Consider the following 15014-nt stretch of genomic DNA (forward strand, 5'->3'; position numbering starts at 1 on the left):
ATTGTGAGGAACGGGAGAGGCGAGCTGAGAGAAGGGGCGAGAGGCTACAGTAACTTAGAAAAAGCAATTGGAGGGGTCAAAGAAGGCGTATTTGACATTAGTGTTGCTATAAAAACCTGTTTACTACTACTTCTCGTCCCCCGGACTTCTGTTTGGTCTGAGTGCAGCTCTTCTCTCGGAGACACTGAGTCAGTACATTGCTGGTCTTGCCCTCTTTTGGAAAAAGAAAATAGCCTTGAGGATTCGTAGTCCCTATCCAAACCTCCTGGGGCCTTTTAAACCAGGTGCCAAGCTGAATTGTCCACCGCACCACCTTGCCCGCAGGAGGCAAGCTGTTTAGGGGAAGCATGGCGTGTGCTGGGCGCTGACAGCGACTTCGTGTGACTCTGAAGGGCACGCTGGAAAGTTTCCTAGATTGAAGGTGAGGGGATTTAGTGAGGTAAAATTGTTCAGGGTTTGGCAAAGGCTTCCGGGTTAATATCCTGTTAGCTTATCCCGATTCGGGGAGGGCACTTAAGTAGTTCAGCCCTAACCTTGTTTGTATTTGATCAGTCAGATTAATTGGTAGGAGTTCTCTGTCATGCTTCCTACCATTCTTTATCATTACCTATCCAGTTTATGCTTATAGGAGCAGGAAATATAAATGTTGGGGCCCTTCATCTGCAATAGAAGCTTTACAATTCTTACTTTAAAATCTAGAGGCAAGGAGACTTCTTTCCTCCCCTGCACCCCAATTTAATTGTGGTAGGAAACAGGAACTAGGATATCTATTAGTATGATTCTTATATGTTTCTTGAGAAAAAGACTGACATTTGCCACTGGGCTCTTGTTTTTGTCTTCTGATAATAACAGTATTCACTTTTATTGCAAATGAAACTATTACAGTACATACCTTTTAAATTCTTTTAATACCAAGGGCTTCATCCTTCCAGTGAGAGAGTATGATCTGCCCACTTCAGGTAGGCACATGACTGTGTGGCCTGCTGGACACGTGGTCCCACTTGCTGTACTCTAAATAGTGCCTTTGTGACCTGAAACAGTCAACACTTTTCTTAAAGCTACAGTGTAGATTAGTCAATGCATTTTTACTTTGTATGGAATTTCACATTTACATATTACCTTCTCTATGAATAATGGCATAATTTACATTCCATTTGTTTTCCAGATAACTCCTCTCCAAGTGCTATATATAATCCAGGTAAAAACTTGAAAATGGAACGTGGTGGGCAATTTCAACCTTACAAAGTAACAATTATGTTATAAAATTTTGCTCTTAATATTTAAATTAGACAAGATATATTGGGAGAGTGCTTAATAAAAATAAAAACTATCAACTCCTTGAGTACTTATTCTGTCTCAGGCACTGCAAAAGATAAATTAGGAATTGGTGCCAATCTGCTATTCTTCCATTTTCCTCTCTGATCCTCTTTAAAATTTTGTCCCAGACCTGAACTCAGACTTGTATTTTCTTGTCTATGTGTTAGTTTGTTAGGTCTGCTGTAATAAAGTACCACAGCTGAGTGGCTAAAACAACAGAAATTGAGTGTCTCACGGTTCTCTGGCTAGAAGCACCAGATCAAGGTGTCCCTAGGTTTCACCCTAGACTAGTGATTCTCAAGGGAGAGGAGTGACTTTTGCCCCCAGGGACATTTGGCAATCTCTGGAAACAAGACTAAGGGAGGGGTGCTACTGATACATAGTAGGCCTGAATGCTGCTAGATATCCTGCAATGCACAGGACAGTCACCCACACAAAAAATGATCCCACCCAAAATGTCAGTAGTGACAAGATTGAGAAACCCTGCTGTAGAACTGGGCCTGGAAATCTGCATTTTGACAAGCACCCCAACGACTTGTATCCACACTAAAGTTTGATAACCACCGCAGATACAAAAGCCCCGTCTAGGCATATGAACATGCTCCAGTCCATTCCAGATATGAGTCACCTCTCATTTATTAGCCGTGCTAATTATGATAAGTTAATCTAAATACACTAATTAGCAATTCACACAATTTACAAGTCTGATTCTAACATTTTTAAATTGGAAATCTGTTTACATTTTAAAGCTTCTATATCGCATTACGTTATTTTTGATCCACGGTCTACATTTTCTGGACGTTCTTTGCCTAATGAAAATTGTTGCCAATCTACGGCTTGGCAAAGCAATGCTTTCCTCCTCCAGTCATCTAGTTTTCCCTGTACTCTGAGGGACTGACTGTCTATTTCATGTATTTCTCTCATCCCTTGCAATCAATGCTGATTTCTCTCAATTTCTTTCTCCTCTTTTCTTTTGGCATTTTAAAATGATTTTAGAGTACATTAGAGGTGTCTTAAGAGCAGAAAAAAGAAAATGGTAGTGTCATAAAAGGCACAAAAGCACAGGGAAAAAATCCTAAACATTTCCATTAAAATAGGTCATTGAAATTTGTTATGTATTGCAATGCATAACAATCTGAGAACTTGATGCCTCTCTAAGAAATTTGCTTAAGTATTCTCTTTTAGAGAGCATCTGCCATCTTCCTGGTAAGACTTCCATACAGACTTTGTTTCCAAACAGGCAAACTGTTGAGATAGTACTTTTTTTTTTTTTTAAATCTAGAGCTTATAAAATCAGAATACTTTTGATGCTGTATTATCCTTACTGGCTATTACATTATCCAAGCTGACTGTTTTACTAATGAGCTTTTGCTAGTTTTCTAAAGTTAGTGCTGCTAAAGATTTTGAGAACAAATCTAGCCCCTTCTTCGAACAACCAAAATCCCCTAATAGTTTATTTTTCTTTCAACAATTTTTTAGGAATTAAAACTTCTCATGTCATTCAAACATTCCTCCTGTGACATTATATGACCTTCAAGATTGCACAGCAGTAACCCAGGCTCTGCCCTCAGTCATCTAGAAATGTGATATGCTATCTCTTTGAGCTATGTGGCCACAAGTGTAGATTCAGCTCTTGCATTCTAATGTGCAACCTAAGCTTTCCAAAAGACTTCATCCAAAAAAACCTTCTTTTTAATCAACTTGATTGCTAAGAAAAAGCAAAGCATGGAATAAGCAGCCTTTACTCTAAACTAAGTTTTTAACGTAAACATTAAAATCAAATGTATAAACATAAGTGTGGTAACATGTAGCACAATCTATACAGTTGAATCCTGTAAGAAAAGAAAGAGATCTTCTGTTGTTTTCACATCCAAAACTTATTACCTGATAGAGGAAAGTTACACAATATAGTTCAACTGGACTAGCCAGCCAACTGTTGCTAGTGTAAACTGATCACTTAACATATGAAGACAAGAGACTACTTCAAAGAAAAAGACAGAAAGGAGCAGTGGGGTTCTAACATCCGTTCTCCCTTCTTCTATAGTATTTCCTACTGTCTAGAGGAGCCCAGAGTGAAGTACAATGAGAAAATGATGAAATTTTACAAGATTCTAGTGAACTAGGTTTTCTATACTGCTGAAGACAGAAAGTCATAAAGTTGTTATCTAAGGGTTCCAACGCTGAGAGTAATCTCTCCCGGCCACATTTCTCTGAAATTGGTGCCCTTGGGAACAGAATTATCAAGTGAAATGTTTTCTTGCCCAATCACCTCTTCTCTAATGTCTTACTAGAGAGAAAAATGTGAACTAAAAACCGTGGTGGCAACGTGTTCTACCAACACCCTTGTGGGTCACCGTGCCTGAGATACCCGTCTCCCTCAGTCAGTCCACACTTCTTTCTTCTCAGCACCTTGCTCCTACCTATCCTTCAAGACCCACTTGACACCTTGCCATTTCCAAGAAGTGGGCTAGTATAGTGGAAAGAGTGCTGGACTTGAAGGCCTAGGTCCACATCTTGGCTCTGTTAATTAACTGCCTAAGGAAAATTGCTTGTCTTCTTGGTGACTCTATTTCTAATCTTTAAAATGGGAACAATAGGGGCTGGCCCCATGGCAGAGTGGTTAAGTTTGCGTGCTCCACTTCAGCAGCCCGGGTCTGGCCGCTTGGGATCCTGGGCATGGACATGGCAACACTCATCAAGCCATGCTGAGGTGGCGTCCCACAGAGCACAACAAGAAGGACCTACAGCTAGAATATACAACTATGTACTGGGGGGGCTTTAGGGAGAAGAAAAAAAAAAGATTGGCAACAGATGCAGATGTAAGTGCAAGTGCCAATCTTAAAAAAAAATGGGAACAATAATACTTGCCTCACAGAAGTATATACATGGCACATGGTGGTGATAAGTGAATATTTATTGACAAATTTTAAGGCCTCCCCAAATCCTCCAGCATATATAACTTCTCTTCCATCTCCCTGAACCCTGGCTCTTCACTTGTAATGTTCATTTGTCGCTTAATCCACATGGGGTACTTTCATACTTGCAGACTTAAGAGATGAGTGGTTTGAATCTTTGAGTACGTGGCAGTAACCTGGGCTCTGCTCTCAGACATCTAGAAGTGTTGGATGAATGAATGTCAGAATCACATGTGCCTCTCATGGCTCTTTCTGTCAAACTGATGTTTCTAAGCAGTGAAGATAAGTGGTGGAGGAAGCTGGAGTGATAAAGGACTAGTAAAATAAGAAAGGAAGTTGGTGGGCTGGCCCCGTGGCCGAGTGGTTAAGTTCGCATGCTCTGCTGCAGGCAGCCCAGTGTTTCATTGGTTTGAAGCCTGGGCACAGACATGGCACTGCTCATCAAACCACGCTGAGGCAGTGTCCCACATATCGCAACTAGAAGGACCCACAACGAAGAATATACAACTATGTACCTGGGGGCTTTGGGGAGAAAAAGGAAAAAAAATAAAATAAAATCTTTAAAAAAAAAAAAAGAAAGGAAGTGGTTACTCAGGCGTATCACATACCAGAGAGAGTAAAGTACCCTCAAGTGACTAGAACAAGGACTTTGGTCTCCTTGGCTAATTTCTTTTCTCTTTCTCAAAGAGGTCTCAAATATGGTGAAGGGGATATGGAAGTCTCAACTCCACCCTCCCTTCACCTAGGTTCGTGTTGTTCTAGATTCAAAGAATGTTCTATTCCGTTAGTGGTGGGAGCCTTAAAACCTACGCTGTTATAGGAAAGGAGAGGGTAATCTATTCTGCTTTGTGCTTGGCTCTGTGGCGATAAGAACCATGGTTCATTCTGTGTGTAACCATAGCACCTAGCCTAGTGTTTCTGCGCATGATTTTCATCTTCTAAAACATAGATTAATCCAGGTTTTGGAAATGATTTTCTTATGTCAGTTGAATAAGAAATTTGGGAAGAATTTTCCTCTCTCTACAAAGTACTAACATTTTCTTTGCTATAAGGGGATCCTGTCAATTTTTAAACTTCTTTCTTCAATAGCTTATTATAGTGCCTTAAATGATTTAAGGGTCTGCCGAATCATAAAACTTTTATTGTTTTTACTCTATCTGGAACGAATTTATGGATATCCAATTGCATGTTAAATATAAATGAAAGAGAAAAATTCTCTAGTTATATGCATTTTTTAAAGGTACCACATTGCCTACTGAGAAATTAGCTTCATTAATTGACCACAGTGTCACTATATAGAAATTTCTGGGTAGTCTCTTAGAGTTGTACCAATTTGTATTGGTCTCATTAAGTTTATGAAATGTGATGAGCTCTCACCCAAAAGGACAGTAATATAGACATGCCTTATAATTAGCCTGAACTTCTTGGAGAGTCTACATCAAGGAAGCAAGTTATATATGGTTTTGAAAATCCTCAAAGACACCACAGAATCATAGTCATTTCTTTACTGTGTTATTTGTAAAGTGGTATAAAGAATGAAACCCAAGTTACTAAAAGCTTAGGGCACTTATAATGAATTGAAAAGCTTTTTAGAATGAGTGTGTGTAAACAGTATACTGCTTCCTGTGTTTCCTCCAAGTGGAAAAGTGTCATTGTGTAACTGTTTCTCAGATTTTTACATAAAATTATTTTTTCCCATAATGAAATAAATCCTGTTGTTTTTCTCTGCATTTCCTGGAAAATTAGGAGAAGGCTGTGATCTGATTCACAGTGGGGATCAAGGTTCTGCCCTGGGCGTGTCTATGCTACATGCAAGAACTGGCCCTAGAAAATCTCATCCCTCCTGTTCCTCTTCAGCCACAATGAACCCCTCCCTTCCTTAGTATACTATGTCCTTTGGATGTGCCATGCCATTCTCACCGACTGGAGCACCCTTCACCTGGTTAGTTTCTGCTCGTCCTCCAGGCCTCAGCGTAGAACTCACTTCTTCCAGGCAGCCTTTTCTGACTGGCCGAGGCTGGGCCAGCTAGGGCTGGGCAGGCTGTCCCTCGTATGAACTCACATAGCACCCTGGGACATCTCCCCTCTTTGTAGCATTAATCACACAGTAACGAAAGTATCACTTGGCTGCACCCCCTCTTTATGCTACTCGCTGGGAGGATAGATGCCATTCTATTCATCTTCGCATCCCCATTGCCTACCCTAGTCCAGACAAGTGGAGAGCCTCAAAACGCCTTTCTACAACGAATGAAGGAGGGACTGAATAATGCGTTACTATTATTGCCTTGAGCTTTGAAGACACACAGATAGAGAGAAAGTGACGTTTCCCTGAGTCTTTGTAATGTGATGACCAGTTTGTTTTAGCTTTCAAATTCTAACCTAATGTAATATGTGACGTTCGCAAAATGGTCGACAAAGTACCATCTAGGTACTTCTCTGTCACTTTTCAGAAAAATATGTAAGTGGGGTCATGCAAACCTTTCAAGTGACCCTGTTTATCTACATGTAGTGGCCCACATGACAATATTAGTCACCAAACAGCAAATCGAGCACACAAGTTCTTAATGAAATTAGTCATTTCATTTTCTGGAAGATAATCTGCAATTTTGCTATGAGTGGAGGGAGGTACGCTTATTCTAATGTTGCACATATGTGAAGCCTTTCCTTCTCTGCAGAGCCTATTTCTGGATTTCTTAAGCTCCTCCTTACATCACAAGCTTCTTCCATGTCTTCTTCATGTTTTAACAACCACAGTGCCAAGCCTGGTGCCTGACACATAGCAAGCGTTCCAGGAGCCAGGAGGGAATTATGGGATAACAATTTTGAGTATCATAGCAGCATATGGTCACTTCTTGTGTTATTTTATTCACTCCTCACAACAGCCTCGAGAGGTATTTATTATTATTCTTATCTTATGGATAGGGAAATGGGAATTTAGAGATGTTGAGAAGTTTGCCCAAAGTTGCATACCTTGAATGTTGGAGCCAGGAGTTCCACCAGGAGAGTCTGATCTGAAGCCCACTCCTGTTCCACCATCATGCTCTGCCTTTCAGTACGTTTTTACTGAACTGATTTGTTAATAATTTCCATAGGAGACAAATGAATCAGCAGACACAGCTAGTTTATCTGTGGGAGGGGTGGACTGGGAGGATATTGATAGGTTATGTAACTGAACTTTTGTCTTTGAAGCTAGTGGAATTAGCTATTAAGGATAATCAGAAGCACAACATAACCAGTAAACAGAGCTGTAAACCCGCCAACTTGGCTTGCAGACGTAAGAAATGGAGTAACTGTTCTTGATAAACAGCATGGACCTAACTCCATGAACAGTTTCCTAAGAGAAACAAGGCGAGGCAGAAATGGCTAGTTGCCTATGTGTTCCATCCGTTCTCCTTTTCCTCTTCAGAAACTGAAGGCCAGAGTTCCTAACCTCCCTTACAGCTAGTTTTAGTAAACTGAAGTATTGTACAAAGACTTCATAGAAGTGTCCTTAAGATTTTATTTTTCCTTTTTCTCCCCAAAGCCTCCTGGTACATAGTTGTATATTTTTAGTTGTGGGTCCTTCTAGTTGTGGCATGTGGGATGCCGCCTCAGCACAGCTTGATGAGCAGTGCCATGTCCGCGCCCAGGATCCGAACTGGTGAAACCCTGGGTCGCCGAAGCAGAGTGCACGAACTTAACCACTTGGCCACAGGGCCGGCTGCAGAATAAAACCCTTCTGCCTTCCTTTTTCCTGCTGGCTGGGAGTCAGATGTCATGGGTGGAAGTCAATCATTTTGGCTCATGAGGTGATACAGGTCAAGGATGACCAGAGCAGTGCCATAGGAAGACTCTAGATTCGGATGACCTCTGAGCTGCCATTCCTGCTCTGGACTGCCAAATTCTAGACATCCTCTATGTGAAAGAGTAACAAACTTTCATCTTGTTTAAGCCAAAAATGGAAGTAGAAATAGCCAATTTAATGATTCCTATCATTTAAAAAAGTGTCCCTTTTGTGTAGTATTCTATTTATATTCAATTTATTTCGTCTTAAATACTGCAGTTGTTTGTGTTTCCTGGAACCTACACTGTGCATTTGAAATTAGCAAGCAGCAAACATCATTTCTATGTCCTAGACTGTTTGGTTATTGGTTCTATCTAACAAGTTCACAGTAAGTCCTTTGTAGGTGACTCTGAGTAAAGGTCATGTGTAAACTCTATAAGTTAATCTCAGGTTTTGAATTATACTATTTAGAAGGTTAGACCCTAGCTCAACTTTGTCTTATCTGACAATTGACCTAGTGTCACATCATTTTTACAAGCTTACACATACCAATGTGTAAAAAATTGTGCTGTATATAGTGAGTTCACGGGTGGATTACAAAGGCTTTGAATCTTTTAGAAAGTAATCAGTTTATTGAGTGGGGTAAGCTCTGTGGGGTACAAATAAGGAATGGCTTTATTTTTCTCTAACTTTTGAACATATACTCTCTCCGTCCTGCCCTATAGATAACCCTTCAGCTAGATCTCATAGCTTTTTAGTCACTTTTGAGTATTTAAGGCTTACTTTCAGATATTAAGATATTAATAGATGAATACAGTTCAGTCTAAATCAAAACCTTACTTCTAATTCTCTAATCCAATTGCATCTAATCTAACATCTAATTCAAAGTTTCCCCTGCCTCCCCCCCCCACCCCCCCGAGCCCAGGCCTGATTCAATACCTGCTGTGGATGTGGAGGGTGTGATCTTTGTCCCACTCTTCCTTTACTGCTACCCATTGTAGTAATTGCAACTTCATTCTAATCTCTGCCTTTTTTTCCTGCCATATTCCCTCTGGCTCACTTCTCTCCAGTCGCATTGGTCTGCTTTCCATCCCAGAACATATTAAACGTGTTTCCACCAAGAGCATTGGGTTCTTGTTCTCTCTGCTTGAGACACTCTTCCCCCAGCTATTTGCTTGCTCCCTCACTTTTAGGCATCTGCTCAAATGCCCCCTTATCAGAGGCCTTCCCTGACCTCTCTATCTCAAGTGACACACACCCACACCCATCACTTCCATACTCTGCCTTATTTTTCTCATCTCACCATCTGATAAATTACACTTCCCCTAGGAAGCAAGGCGCCTGTCTCCCCTCCTGCAGATACCTCCCTTCTTTATGTGGGAGGTTGGGAGGTAGCACATCTTTCTCTCTGCATGAGAAGAGGAAGAAAAAAAGCCAAAACACTCTCTACTCCTTTGAATTCCTGTTCTCCTTGGCTTTCTTCAATCACCTTTCACAATTTGGCCTTGTCATATAGAAGCTGGAGGTGAGGGTTTCATAGATACTGGAGTAATCTGTTTTATTTTACTAAGTCTGCCATGGATGTGTCAGGCACTGTTTTTAGAAAGTGGGGGTAATTGTCTGTTATTATTCTCAGCTTTGGGACTTCAGCTAAAATATAGAGACAAGTAAAACTTCATCTACCATGCTGTGAAATAAGAACCTTCTCACAAATCAGCATACTTCCATTGTCATAAAAAGAACATTTGCATTTGAGGTAACCATTATGATATGAAAAGATGACCCCATGGATTCAGGATGCCCAACTTTTAGGAAATAGGAAGCTAGGTACTTGCACAGCTCAAAAGCAATGTGAAATTGGTAATGCAGGGATATTGCTGCTGGATCCAGCCGTGCTGAAGCCGGTGCCTAGACTTTATATGAGTCAGTTAATTTCCTTTTTTTCTTAGGCCAGGTGACTTGGCTTTTCATCACTTGCCGCCCAACAGTCCTGGCTGTCACCAGCCTGTTTCTCAGCTGCAACTGTGGCCTGTGCATTGTCATCAGAGCTGCTATGTTCCTGGCGTATTTTCTCAAGATGGACTTTTTCCAGGGAGTGCTGATAATTAAAAGGACTTATTAATGTCCCATTCTGGGATTCTTCTGGCCACTAGGCACAATAGAAGAAATATCGTTAGTCATTGTTTTGACAATGCATAGTTGTGTTTGTGATTCTGAATTTTACTGTTCTACATATGGCTGAAAAGAATATTTTCTTTTCTTATTCATTTTCCATAACAATCCAACATAGTGGGCTTAAATTCTTTTTAATCATCGTTTTCATTAGTTTGTCTTTAGGGGAGCTATACAAATATCTTTAGGTTATTAATATTTTTATGTTCAAAAACAAGTTATATACCTAACTCCAAAGGCACTAAAATCCTTTAAGGAACCTAAAATCCTTTAACATTCAAAATAGCATATTCCCCCTAGTGCCTGAAACATAATCCTCTAATAAAGAGCTTTGTAAAGTAACATATAGCACAAAGTAGTTTACGTCTTTGAGAATTCTTAGCAATGTTACTGTTCAGATAATTAATTTTCTGGAAGAAATCTGAAATTATTGCTAACACTGTGATTTTATAGACCCACAAAAGTTCTAACTTTAATCTCCTGTTTTTATTCTTAAAAGAAAATGTTTGTGGGAAGAAATACCAAAACTTGAAGGGAGATTTGAAATCAGATTCATTACAGATTCAGCCAAAGGAAAGAACCTTCGGTTCCAGATTCCACAAAGAACTGCACGGGGTCTATTTTTGGGTTCCCCCTTTGATAGGGATGTGGAGACACTAGAAAGGTTCCTAAGAAAAGCAGGGAGAAATTAGGTGGTAGAACATAGGATAGGTAAAGTAAAACCAGTGGTTCTTACTGAAAAATGAAAGCTGATCTCAAATTCTTGTCTGCTTGTTTACTAATTAATTCATGAAACAAATGTTTATTACATGCTTACTCTAGACCAGGCACTATGGTAGGTTTTCATCCTGTGGGGTAGGAGACAGACATTGCCATAAATGACTATAATCACTGTAATAATGCTGAGGGAGAGAGGCTCCAAGTGCTACGGGAGTCTGGAAGAAGAGCAAGTAAGTCTTGAGGGCAGTGATCAGGGAAACTACCAGAGGAGGTGGGGTTTGACCTGAGACTTGAAGGATGGGTATGGATAGGGAAGGGCATTTTAGAAAGCATGTGATAATGACTGCGTGTCTGAGGATTCCCAAGGAGATTATGATGGAGAGAGAGTAAGACAGCAACAAATTGGACAACAAAAGACCTGAAGGTGGGCAGGGAAGAAGATGCCTTACTAGTTATTCTGTAGAAATTGAAATTGTCTTAAAGACAGTGGGGAGCCGCTGAAGGATATTAATCTAGGGAGGAGCATTATCATATCTGCATTTAAAAAAAAAACTTAGTGGAGAGTTTTCATAAGGAGAAAGCTTATGAGTTCCCCAAATCCGCGAGGGAGAGAATAAGAGGGAAAAAGCTGAGATGCATGGATTGAATCATTGCAAACGAGAGTTTGATAAGACAAAGAACTTGACTCTATGGATGATTAGACAGAGGTTTTGAAGACCTGAAGATGCTTTATAGAGGATGGTTGCCATTCACATTTTAAATTATGTGTCTGGTTGAGGCAAGAGGTTAGATATGCTCAGATTTCTTAAAGTGTGTTCTTCAGAGGACTTGTTAACAGATGTTTCATGAACAGATAACAAAGCTTCAGCGCCCTCCAAAAGTTTGTCTTCGGTACAACTGGATAGGCCTGTCTATTTCCTGCTGTGCTTTTTACATCCTTTGACATACTAATGTGCCTTGTGAATCTTTGAGTGGGCTATTGGATTCAGGGTTCCCAAACTTAATTGATCACAGGATCCCTTTTAGGGAGCGCTTATGTTCTTCTGTTCTAAGGCACACACTTGGTGAAATACTGAATCAGATACATTTGATTCTGTTGGCAACTCCAAGATTTTCCCCTTAAGGTCTGAAATCCTAAAAAGTATTTAAGTCTTGGAATTACTTTTCCATAGTGTTTATCTGTTAGGAGTTAGTGATCTTACCGTTCTGAAGCAAGTCTGCCAATATTTAGTAATAACTAGGCAATGACTACTTATTTTAAGGATGGATAAGCAGATAAAATATGAACAGATATGTCAGCTTTAAACTCAAGTCAAATTAAAAACCTAAAGGCCAACTTAGGTCTACTCGTTTTAAAGAATTAAAAGAAATTAAGGAGTAGATGAGCTGTTCCTAGTCCTCCACCTGAAGATATTTCCTCGTACAAGTCAAAACTCAGAAAGGGAGTTAGAATTTTAATGCGTAGTTCAAACAAAGGGAGATGGAATTTTGGAGTCATCTAAAGAATGTTACCATTGGGAATGTGACATTAGGTTGCCAGGCATAAGATTTGGGATGTTAAAAAATACCTCTCAAGAACAGTTAGTTAGATTTTTCTAGTGATTTATTCTAATCTTGGGAGCAAATAGATTTCAATTTAGATGGCAATTAGTTGACAGTATTGCTTAGAGTATTGGGTTGTGAGGAATTGAGACTGAGTCTCAAGGCAGTGGGAAAAGTGTGGCTATTGACGGACAGTATCTGCCTTGTGTGGAGGAAGAGAGAGTGAAGCTCTCCATCTTTATAGTTGCCATTCTCTTTCTAAGTCGTACTTGGAGGCATGTTGGGTCATAAAGGGTGCTGGTGAGCTGGATTGGCTCAGAAATAACTGTTCGAGAAATATAGGTTATTACAAAAATGATTCAGGAGATCCAGTCAAGTCACCCAGAAGATGTATAACCCCATAAGTCTGGAAAGCTGGTGTTCAAGGGAGCCATATTACGTTGATTTAGGTTAGAAATGTCAACTTTGCAGAAATGTGGTATAACACTGGACCCCGTAGAAAAGGGTCCTTGACAAAGAAGTCTACAAATCTCTTTTGGCAAGTGAAGTGTAAGTCTTCAAATGTAGGATAGTGTCTAGGTGAGAATTTCTGTTGGAGACTATATATAGTTGATCTTTCCTGTGAGTTCATGGAGTTCATGTTCATTATTATCTGTGTTTTGCCAAGTGGGGCTGTAAATCCTTCATGAAGTTCTCAATATAAAGAGTAAAGAATTTTCTTTCCTTTAGCAAATGAGGCCTCTGTTATCCACAGAGATTCCAAAGGCCCTGCAATGGCTGACACCGTCAAAGGGAGCATACTTCCTTGGGAATGAAGGAGGAAAACAGTAATGCCGTATCCTTGATCACACAGTATCCAGACAAATCCCAGCCTACATCTCCCAGTGAGCTTGTCCTGTTGGTGGATGAGCTGCCGCCCAGCGAAGTGACGCACCTGGTGAGTCAGGGACAGTTACAACTTCACTCCCAGCTTCCTGCTCAAGTCCAAGCCACTTCTGCTTCTTAGCCAAAAGACAGGAAAAACAACTTTAGGAAAAATATAAAGAAAGTTATGCCTTCTGAGACAGTCTATTTCCAGGAGTGTCTAGTCTGTGGCTAAAATTCTGGACTTGAAATTAGGAGAGCTGAGTACAGATTAAACAGAGGCAGAAATGGAAAGATCTATGTTCCTGTCCCAGCTTGAATAGGCACTACCTCAGAGCCTTTGACAATTCAACTTCCCGGGCCTCAGGTTCCTCATATTTTTAATTGGAAAGAGAGGGAGGCTGGAGGTGGAGAGAGTGAAGAAAGGGATTACATATGTAATGAGCTCTAGACATTTTATCTAAAGAGTTCCCTGGTTTCCCCAGACCACACCCAATGGGCTCAAAGAACATCAATGAGATGCTGAGCCTACAGTTTGGATGAAATGAGGGAGCCACTCCCAGCCCCTCCCAACAGCTACAGGAAGTCTCCAGGGTTTGTCACACAAGTGGTTTGGAATTTCTGTGATCTCTCTGTCTACTTTGTGCTTTCGGATAGTTCCAGTGCCCTGTAGCTTTTGAGATGGGCACCATCACGAAGGTAGTACCTCACTCCTCACTTGTATCAAAGTCCACCTTAAAACAGTGCCACTTCGAGCTGTTTCCCACAAATGTTTGGGTACTGTGGCTCCATCTTATTATTATTAATAGGAGTTTTTTTTAAAAGATTGGCACCTGAGCTAACAACTGTTGCCAATCTTTCTTTTTTCTTTTCTTTTTTTTGGTTTTTCTCCCCAGATCCCCCCAGTACCTAGTTGCATATTTTAGTGTGGGTCCTTCTAGTTGCGGCATGTGGGATGCCGCCTCAACGTGGCCTGACCAGCGGTGCCATGTCTGCACCCAGGATCCGAACAAGTGAATCCGTGGGCTGCCAAAGCAGAGCACACGAACTTAACCACTCGGCCACGGGGCCGGCCCCCCCATGTTATTATTTACCAGCACTGTTGTAGGTGTATCTTCCCTAGGAATGGACAAAAGTTTCTGTGGATCAGGCTGAGAACAATCCAGCTGCATTCAAAGTCACCTTTTCCTTCCAAAGGCCTGTGCTTGTCATTAAATCACATGTATAAGCCAGCATAGACCTTTCCTGGGGTTAGGTTCCTTAGACCAATGGTTTTCAAACCTTTTGCTCTTGAAAGCTTGAAAAGATCTTTGTAAAATTTGTATCTCTTAGCACATTTCCAAGTCAACATCTGAACATGTTGGACAAAGAATCTATATAGTCATCATGCTTTGAATGCCTTGTCCTCAAAATCTCAGAGTTGTAGGTTTGCCTCATTCAGATCAGACATTGTTCACAAAGTGAGAGAGCAAAGTATCCGGCCAAATCAGACTGACTTTCTCCGTCAGGAAAGGGCTGAGTTCATTTTTGTTTTCTTGTTGAAAGTAGACATGGTTGAATGCATGTCTGTGTGTCTGTGCAATCTCACTTCTGAATTCGAGAGAGAGAGAGAGAATGAGTTGAGAGAAAGAGAAGGCACAGAACCTTGTGGTGGCTTTCTTTGCTTTGCTCTCTCTTTGGGAATGTCCTCAGGAAATCCACATTCCCCTGTGACCCTGTTT

This window comes from Equus quagga, chromosome 13, assembly GCF_021613505.1.
Source record: "Equus quagga isolate Etosha38 chromosome 13, UCLA_HA_Equagga_1.0, whole genome shotgun sequence".
Classification (NCBI taxonomy): domain Eukaryota; kingdom Metazoa; phylum Chordata; class Mammalia; order Perissodactyla; family Equidae; genus Equus; species Equus quagga.